Source organism: Cavia porcellus, unplaced genomic scaffold (genome assembly GCF_034190915.1).
Source record: "Cavia porcellus strain 051 isolate PalLab524CR breed Dunkin Hartley unplaced genomic scaffold, mCavPor4.1 scaffold_10, whole genome shotgun sequence".
Classification (NCBI taxonomy): Eukaryota; Metazoa; Chordata; class Mammalia; order Rodentia; family Caviidae; genus Cavia; species Cavia porcellus.
The window spans coordinates 2,866,700-2,874,936 of record NW_026947493.1 but is presented as its reverse complement, the minus strand read 5'-3'; the positions used below and the strand labels follow the sequence as shown (position 1 = coordinate 2,874,936).

At 37.0% G+C, this 8,237-nt stretch overlaps 1 protein-coding gene across 2 annotated transcripts in view; it reads right to left on the bottom strand.

Annotated features, from left to right (window-relative positions):
* Positions 1-3,055: 3,055 nt before the first annotated feature.
* The window catches only part of Bend6 (BEN domain containing 6), a 48,771-nt gene continuing 43,589 nt past the window's right edge, over positions 3,056-8,237 (bottom strand). The window contains exon 6 of one of the 2 annotated variants that reach the window (XM_063256914.1): positions 3,056-6,586. The gene's annotated coding sequence lies outside the window, so the exon portion shown is untranslated. The remainder of the gene's footprint in view (positions 6,587-8,237) is intronic. The other variant, XM_063256915.1, reaches the window with a different exon arrangement.

Below are 8,237 nucleotides of genomic sequence, written 5' to 3'. Positions count from 1 at the left end.
ATAGAAAAATATCAAGTGTGGGAGGGAATACAAATGCGTCCAGAGAAATGGAAATGTACTAAAATGAGAACAATGAGGCAATACATTTTTGGGCACATATACTGTGTTTCAAAAAAATCTGTATCAAAGGAAATGGCTCCTTTAATACACCAAATCTTTATTACACCTTTCTTTCAGCATATTGTGTTTAATTTGGGGCTATACACACAGCAGACCACAACGATAACGCTATGCCATATAATGCACCTCTTTGAAGATATCAAGACTTTGATCCCTATTTGGAAGAGGGTTAAGTGCAAGTGTTTCTATCAAGTTAGCCATTGAAAACTTTGTACAAAGAGGCAAAATATTTTCTAGGTTTAAAATACAGTCAACTTGGTGTATCCATAGATTGAATCTCAGAAAATATGTGGAAAAATTTGTGTCTGTAGTGATTATGTACAGTCTTTTTCCTTGATATTATTCCTTAAGCATAGACAATGCCCTGGCACACCCTCCAGCCTTGGCCTTGGTGGATGATAGGGACACTGAGTATGACTTCACAAAGGTCAAGTTCTTCTCCTCAACATGACACCTCTTCTGTAGCCCATGAACCAGCAAGCGACCTGCAACTTCAACAAGTTGTATGCAAAGGTGCTCTTCATCAGGGGTTTAATCACTGAAGAGACATTCTTGACCATGAAAGAGTTCTGGAAGAGACATTTCAGTACCATCCACTGCACAACCTCATTGATCAAGGTAAGATGTCACATAATGGGCTTTAAACTCAGCCCGGTGGAAACTGTAGCCAGATGTGTTGCTGACCATGGCTCTGAAGGGTCTGCTGCCAGGGATTGGAAGAGGTTGTGTCCATGGGCAAGAGTGTGGGTCTGCACATTGATGGCACAGATATGGAGGAGCTTGCTGAGGACTGTAATGAGGAGCTGATGATGGGGGAAATCGCTGAACTCCAGGGTGAGCAGCAGAAGGCACTTGCTGAGGAGCAGCCACTGGGGAAGAGGCAGACTGAGAGGAGGTCAGCAGGGATGCAATGAAATCCACTGTGGAAAATGGGATGAGTGCTGCGGTGTCTGTGTTCTCACCACCCCACTGTGACTGTACAGAGCACAGTGTTGACCCTGATGAACAATAACATGGTCTTGCATTTTCAGAGGGTAATGTGGCCCATGAAAAAACTGACAGATTTTTGGATGTATTTTGAGACCATAATGTTAAGTGAAGTAACTCAGACACTCAAGCCTAAATATCACATGGTTCCTCTTATATGAGAAACTCTTGTAAATAAAGTGCAAAATAAAAGCCAGACAACAGAAAAAAACAGAGAGGAATGTTATTGTAATCCAGCTTGAACCGTGTATCTTAAAGTGTATCTTGACTCATTATAATTGTCTAATATGTTTTATGTATTTTTGGCTTGTTAGTCTGGCTGTTAATCCATATTGGCCTTATAAGATGACTTTATAAGGCCTTATAAGATGAATAAATGAATCTGATGCTGGTAAAAAAATGGTTGAAGGGGGAGAGGGGAAATAATTGAGATGCGTTATGCACATGTATCAATTCTACACAGCGAATGTAATCATTATGTATTGCAAACATGGACTAAGTAAAACTAACATACATCTTCATTGTTCCACTTTAAAAAATAAAAATTAAAAACAAAATAAAAACTCCAAATACAACTTTAATTTCACAAGAAATACTCAAGAATCAACAAATGGGACTATATTAAATTATAATCCTTCTGCATAGCATAGTGTACAATAAACAGAGTGAAGAGACAATCTACAGAATAGGAAAATATTTTCCAGTTGCTCTTCTCTTAGGACTAATATCTAAAATACATATAAAGAAGTAAAAAAATTAGACCCTCCCAAATAAAAGGCAAAATAAAAAAATGGGCAACTGAAATGTGTACATAGTTATCAGAATAATAAGAAATGGAGTAAATACAAAAAACATGTTCAGCATTCGAGGAACACTGAAATTTCATCTTACTCCAGAGAGAATGGCCATTATCAATAAATCAAGCAATGACCAATGCTATTGAGGTTGTGGGGGAAAAGGAACTCTTTTATCTTGTTGATGGGAATACAAACTAGAACAACCATTATGGAAATCAGTGTAAAGATTCCTCAGAAGAGTAAAACCACTCGAACCAGCTATTCCTCTCCCAGGTATCTTCCTGAAGGAGTTAAAGATATTATATTTCAGAGATACTCACATACCCACATACAGTTCATATCAGTTCAGCCTTGGAAGTGGTCTGCATATTTATCCATAAATGAATGGATTCAGAAAATGTGATGTTTTCACCATGGGGTACTACTCAGTCATAAAAGGGGGCAAATGTGAGTCAGATACTTGGTCTTGAAGTGAAGTTTCATGAGGAGAGTTTCCTTATATGGTCTTCAATTATTGCTCTACAGATTCCTTATAGATGGCAAGGAGAAAAGTAGTAGATGTTTGTCTTGGTTACTGTCATGGTTTATGTCTGTGTCCCCCAGGCCTCATGAGTTTGCATTGTGCATTTGTGATTGGTTCATTGTCTAGTGCTTAGATCGATGGTGTCAGTGCTACACCCACATAGGGGTGGAGCCAGGATGTAATGTTATGGCAGGAAGAAGGTGTGTCTTGCTCTTTTGCTGGTTTTGGCCTTGCTGTTTGCAGCTGCCATAAATTGCAGCCCTGCCATGCCTGTCTGCCTTGGAGCCAACTGAGTAGGTATTAAAACCTCCAAAAAATATAAGAAATAAACCTTTCCTTTCCCAACTTTGGGCATCAGGTATTTTGTCTCAGCGATGAGTAAAAAGTAACTAAGACAGAATTTGGTATCAGGAGTGGGGTCGTTTGCTGAGACTATACCTGACCATGTTTTTCAAGAGGCTTTGGAAATGGCTTGTGGGCAGAGTTTTAAAAAAGTTCACTTGGATGTGTAAAACTGGAACAGCATAGTCTGTTCTGTAGAGGAGATTCTGGCCAGAGCTCAGGAGACCAAAAGGCTGATAGAGTTACTTTTCTCTTATTGCTGAGATAAAATACTTGACACCCAAAATGAAGGAAAGAAAGGTTTATTTAGCTCAGATTTTGTAGAGGTTTCAATTCATAATCAGCTGGCTTCAAGGCAGGGTAGCACAGCAGAGGGGCAACAGTTCATGGTGGTGGCAGATACCAAAACAACAAGAGCAAAAGTGGAGATGGAGAGAAGACTCTTTCTGTCCTTTATACTATATGAAGGCCACACCCTCTTGGGTGTAGCACTCACACCCATAATCCCATCATTGGACCATAAGTCATTTACAAACCCTAGAAGTCCTCCTGCATGACTGTATGAGCTTTAGGGGGGACATCCAGACTCAAACCCTAACATTGTTTTTAGTGGGAAGAGAGAAAAATGTGGACAGTTTTTTGATAAGATGACTAAACTTCTTATCATTAAAGGCAGATGGGCATTATATATTTGCAGATGTCATTCCTCAAGACCAAAATCACTCACTCAAGCAGTGTTTTCTACCCATTCTCAGAGTCTTTTAATTGCTCTTGATATTCTAGAGTTTTTGAAAATAAGCCTTATCATGTATCCTTTTGATTCATTTTTCTTGCTACAGAATAGAATACTTTTGAACATACTTGGGTTTATATTTTAAAACTTAAGTGTTTATCTGGTACTGATGATCAATCAAAATCAGGTTTTCTATATGGCAGGCAAATATTCTACCACTCAGCCACACCTCCAGAACTAACTTTTAAGTTTTAGTCTCAAAAATTCTAATTTGTGCGCCAGGGATTTAGCTTGGTGGCACAAATGCCTACCTGACAAGCACAAGATCATGAGCTTGAGCCCTGGTACAAAAAAAATCTAATTTGTAACAATTGTGTCGTTTTAATTTTTTTCCATAAAACATATTCAGATTAGAGCAGTAGGCATGCACATGTAAGCACGAGGAAACATAAAAGACTGACATTAGGTCTCATGGTAACAGAACCAGATTCAATTTAACATCAGTTAAATTTTAATTTCAGATGTATAATTGTTTATTGTAAGTATGTACCAAGTAGTCCCTGTGACATATTATACTAAAAAGTATTTGTAGTTCTTCTGATTTAAATTGAATTGAGTGTGGCTTGTTTACCCAGGACTTCTGCAGAAACATGGAAAAGAACCCTCCAGTATGAATATTCAAGTGACTGACATGTTTTCCTTCCTCTAACAACAACAAAAACATTTTAAAAAGAAATAAAACTAGAACAATAACAATAAAATATCCTATCTGCAAAATCCAAATACTTTAAAAAGCTGCTTACAGAAGTTAAATTGGACAGGACAATATCAAAGTGTCCCTTGAGTGGTAGGTCGACCTGAGGGAAGCATAACCAAAAATACGTTTTCTCTGAAAGAAACACTTACCTAGGAAATGCTAAATCTGTAACTCATAACTTGAATAGTCCAGTGAGTACAAGGCTCTGCTGCAGGCTGAGCATCAGTAGATTTTTCATTGGCACTTTTGCTACCCTGGTTTTGGATTGAGAATATCTTTCCCACTCAGAATACAAAATACAGAAAATTGAATATATATGAAACATAAAAGGGAATAAGATTTGAAACAGGGGCTCACAATTTTTTCCATTTACAAGCTGTCACCATATCACTGAATAATCACTTTCTTTTTCAATATAGTAAATACTTTATCTTTTGTCTTTTTGAGAAGGGTCTCACTATGTATATGTAGTTCAGGTTGGCCTTGAATTCACTATGTAGCCAAGGTGGCCTCGAACTTGCAGCAATCCTCCTGTCTCAGTCTTCCAAGTGCTAGGACTATGGGCATGCCCCACCTTGCACCGCTAAAGGTTTTATTTTGATCATATTCTAAATTCTTATATATGTAAATACATAATATATGTACTACGTGTGTATCATTGGCTTTCTGAGACCCCATTCAATTTCATTAGTTTTCTTATTTTGGAACTCATTTATCAATATATAAAAATATATTCATTCTGTTATTCATACAGGTATCAACACATTTCAAAATATTTTAGGGGAAGATTATACAAGTTCTTTCTGAATATTATGGTTAGGTTTTGCAGAGGCAATTTAGTTTATCTTTAGTAGGCAACACTTGTATTACCAAGTAGTTATTTTTTAAAGAGGAAAGAGCCTATATTTTAATACTGTATCATTTTTTCAACAAGAACATTAAATATATCTATCTTCCTGGACATTGTCTATATGACATGCAGTACATGGCTCTTTAAAGACAAATAGTGCAAAACTATGTGGTCAAACTGTAATGACAATGTCTCAGTATATGGGTGAAGAAGCCATCTATCTAAAATACTTTTCTCTGAGATTTGTAATTTCATAAGGAAAGAAGAAAAAAATCTTTTTTCCTTTTCAATGCAATTTATTTGTTTAATTAGAAGTAGAAAATATTACATAATTTATGTCCCTAAGAACATTCATTTTGTACAACTACATTGTTATCAAGCAACATTTCTGAATGTTCCCTGGGTCTACAATACTGCATTTTGCAACTATGTAACATCTTCCCTCCCAAGTTCAAACTTGGCCTTGTGGCACTGACAGACAGTTTTGCCTTGAACAATGGTTACTTGTGACAAGCTAACATCATGGGTCAGCCTTTGGATAATATTTTGTCTTTTGGTGATTAACAAAATGGCATTTTTTGGTGTGATAATCAAACCTGTACTGGTTATTTTCAAGTCACTTTTCTGCTACAATGAAAATAAACCAGTTAAAACTATGCAGGGCAGCAACATAACTGATTGAAATGAATACATGTTATGTATCATATGTATAATAGGATGCTTTAGATGACACTGATGCTTTTATATTTCACATCTATATTCATATTGGATAATAACAGCACACCTGTTAAACAAAAAGGTTATTCTGAGGACGTACACATAGTCTTAACACAAAATATGTTTGTTTTGGGGAGTTGGTGCAATATTTATGATTGAGATTTCACTGTTCTCATTTTTCTGTATTATTCATTGTTAGACAATAGAGTCATCCTGTACTTTTACTGGTAAAACATCATCACTTGGTTAGACATGATTATCGGAGATTAGGCGCACCATGCTGCGCTCATATTTGTGAACAATGGTTATTTACCTGTTTACTTTTCTAAATGTGTTTATGCTAACAATCCAAAGGCTATGACAGGAGTCACTGGTAATAATAAATATACAGTGTTTGGCTTGGACAGTGATCTACAAAGGGAAGGCTTTACTGCTCTGATGAGGGCTCTGCTTATCCTTGTTAACTGTGTAAGTATTTGGGGAAAGGAAAATGCGTATTTCCAAATAAACCATCCTGCATGCTTATTTGATGGTAGAAATTCCTTGGCTTGATGCACCACTAGTATTTAGGATGGAATCTACATGCAACTTCTTCAGCAAACGTGGCATGCTGTCATGACAGCCCAGGGAAGGAACACATGTCTCACAGCCTGTCGCCGCTCACATCTCCGGACTCACTGCCAGGGAGGGCACAGGCTCTCCAGTCCAGTCCAGTATGAAATTCAGAGCAGAAGTCCGTTGTTTCAGATACCTGCAATATCTAGAATAAGCAAATTTTTTAAAAAAAGAGCACAAATTTATGTTGTTTTACAGTATTTTAAGTGTTCTGCGTTATTTATTTTTATATATGTTTGTTCTTAAAAATACAAACTGTTGATAAGAACTATTACTACTCAAGTGTCTTAGAAAATATTTTATGATGTAGTCAGAAGAATTCTAGCACAGAATCAGTTATTGTTATCTGATGTCACTTTTCTTTTTCTTTATATGTTACTGCAGATTGAAGCCAAGCTTTGCACATGATGGCAAGCACTCTCCACTGAACACATCCTCAGCCTTAAAATGACTTTTTAAAAGCTTTTTATTAGATCAATTTAAAAACAAAATACAATGAATACCCAAAAATACCATTTACCATCTTAAAGATAATTAGCAATTCTATCATTCTTGTTATGCTGAGTGATTGCTTCTGAAGTGTCTGCCAGTTTCCTAGATGTGCTTTAGCTCATTTAAAACACAAAATAATCAAATCCTATGTAAACTGAGGTCCTGAGAAGTCAAGTGACTTGTGAAGTTCACAAAGTTATGGAAATTTGGAGCAGCCTTCCAAACCAGACTTTCTGTTGTAAAGCATTAGTTGTGATAGTTAATGTTGTGTGTTAACTATGGTATCCAATTCTTCAGTCACATGTCAGACTACATGTTTCTTTGGAGGTATTTTTAGACAAGATTATCATTTCAGGAAATCAGTACTCAACATAAAGCACATTTTCTTTCATAATGTATAATGTGGATGGAGCCTTCTCCAAGCTGACAAAGGCCTTGAAAGACAAAGACTGAAGTCCTTGAGCAAGAATGCATTTTGCTTCCAGACTGTCTTCAGACTTAAGGCTATCACGTCAACCCTTCCTGGGTCTCTAGCCTGCCAGCCTACCCTGTGTTTTTACACTTGCCAGCTGGCACAACTGCTTAAGCCAATTGCTTAAAATAATCTCCTCCCTCTGTTTTGCTGGAGTACCATGTGCTATAGTTTGGATGTAGTTTGTCCCAAAGTTTCAAGTACTGGAGGCACAGTCTTCGGGCTGGTAGTGTAGAGTTGGGACTTAGCAGAAGAAGGCTGTGTTACTGGGGCACTGACCTTGGGAAGGATTCATAGTTTTCTTAGAACCCTAGTTAGTTCCTGCCAGAGTGGGTTATAAACGAGCATGTGGGACCTGAATTTCTATGGCTTCCTGTTTCCAGTGAGCTCTTCTGCAAGAGCTCCTGTCATTAAGAGCTACCTACCATGGGACTCTCCCCTGAATAAATGTAGTCACCTTAATTATGGCAGCAGCCCAATAGATGGTGTTGTATTTAATTATCAAGCATAAATGGTTCATGTGGCTCTGTCTTGCCCAGCACTGTATTTTCCCATCTTTTGGACATAATTTGAATTTAACTATATTTCCAATGAAACATATCTACCAACTGAAACAAGATTTCCATTATGATGTTAATCATCATTTCTTATTCCAAACATATGCATTTCTAATGTAAGCAATTTGGCAGTACAAAGCTAGACTCAGGCCCAGAGATGCAAGAACATACTGTGTTCAGAGAGAAAGGTTTTTGTTTTGTTCAAATTTTAAATAATATTCAGGTAGTTTAATAACACTACCAATTGTAAATACAAGCAAAACCGATATAAAAAT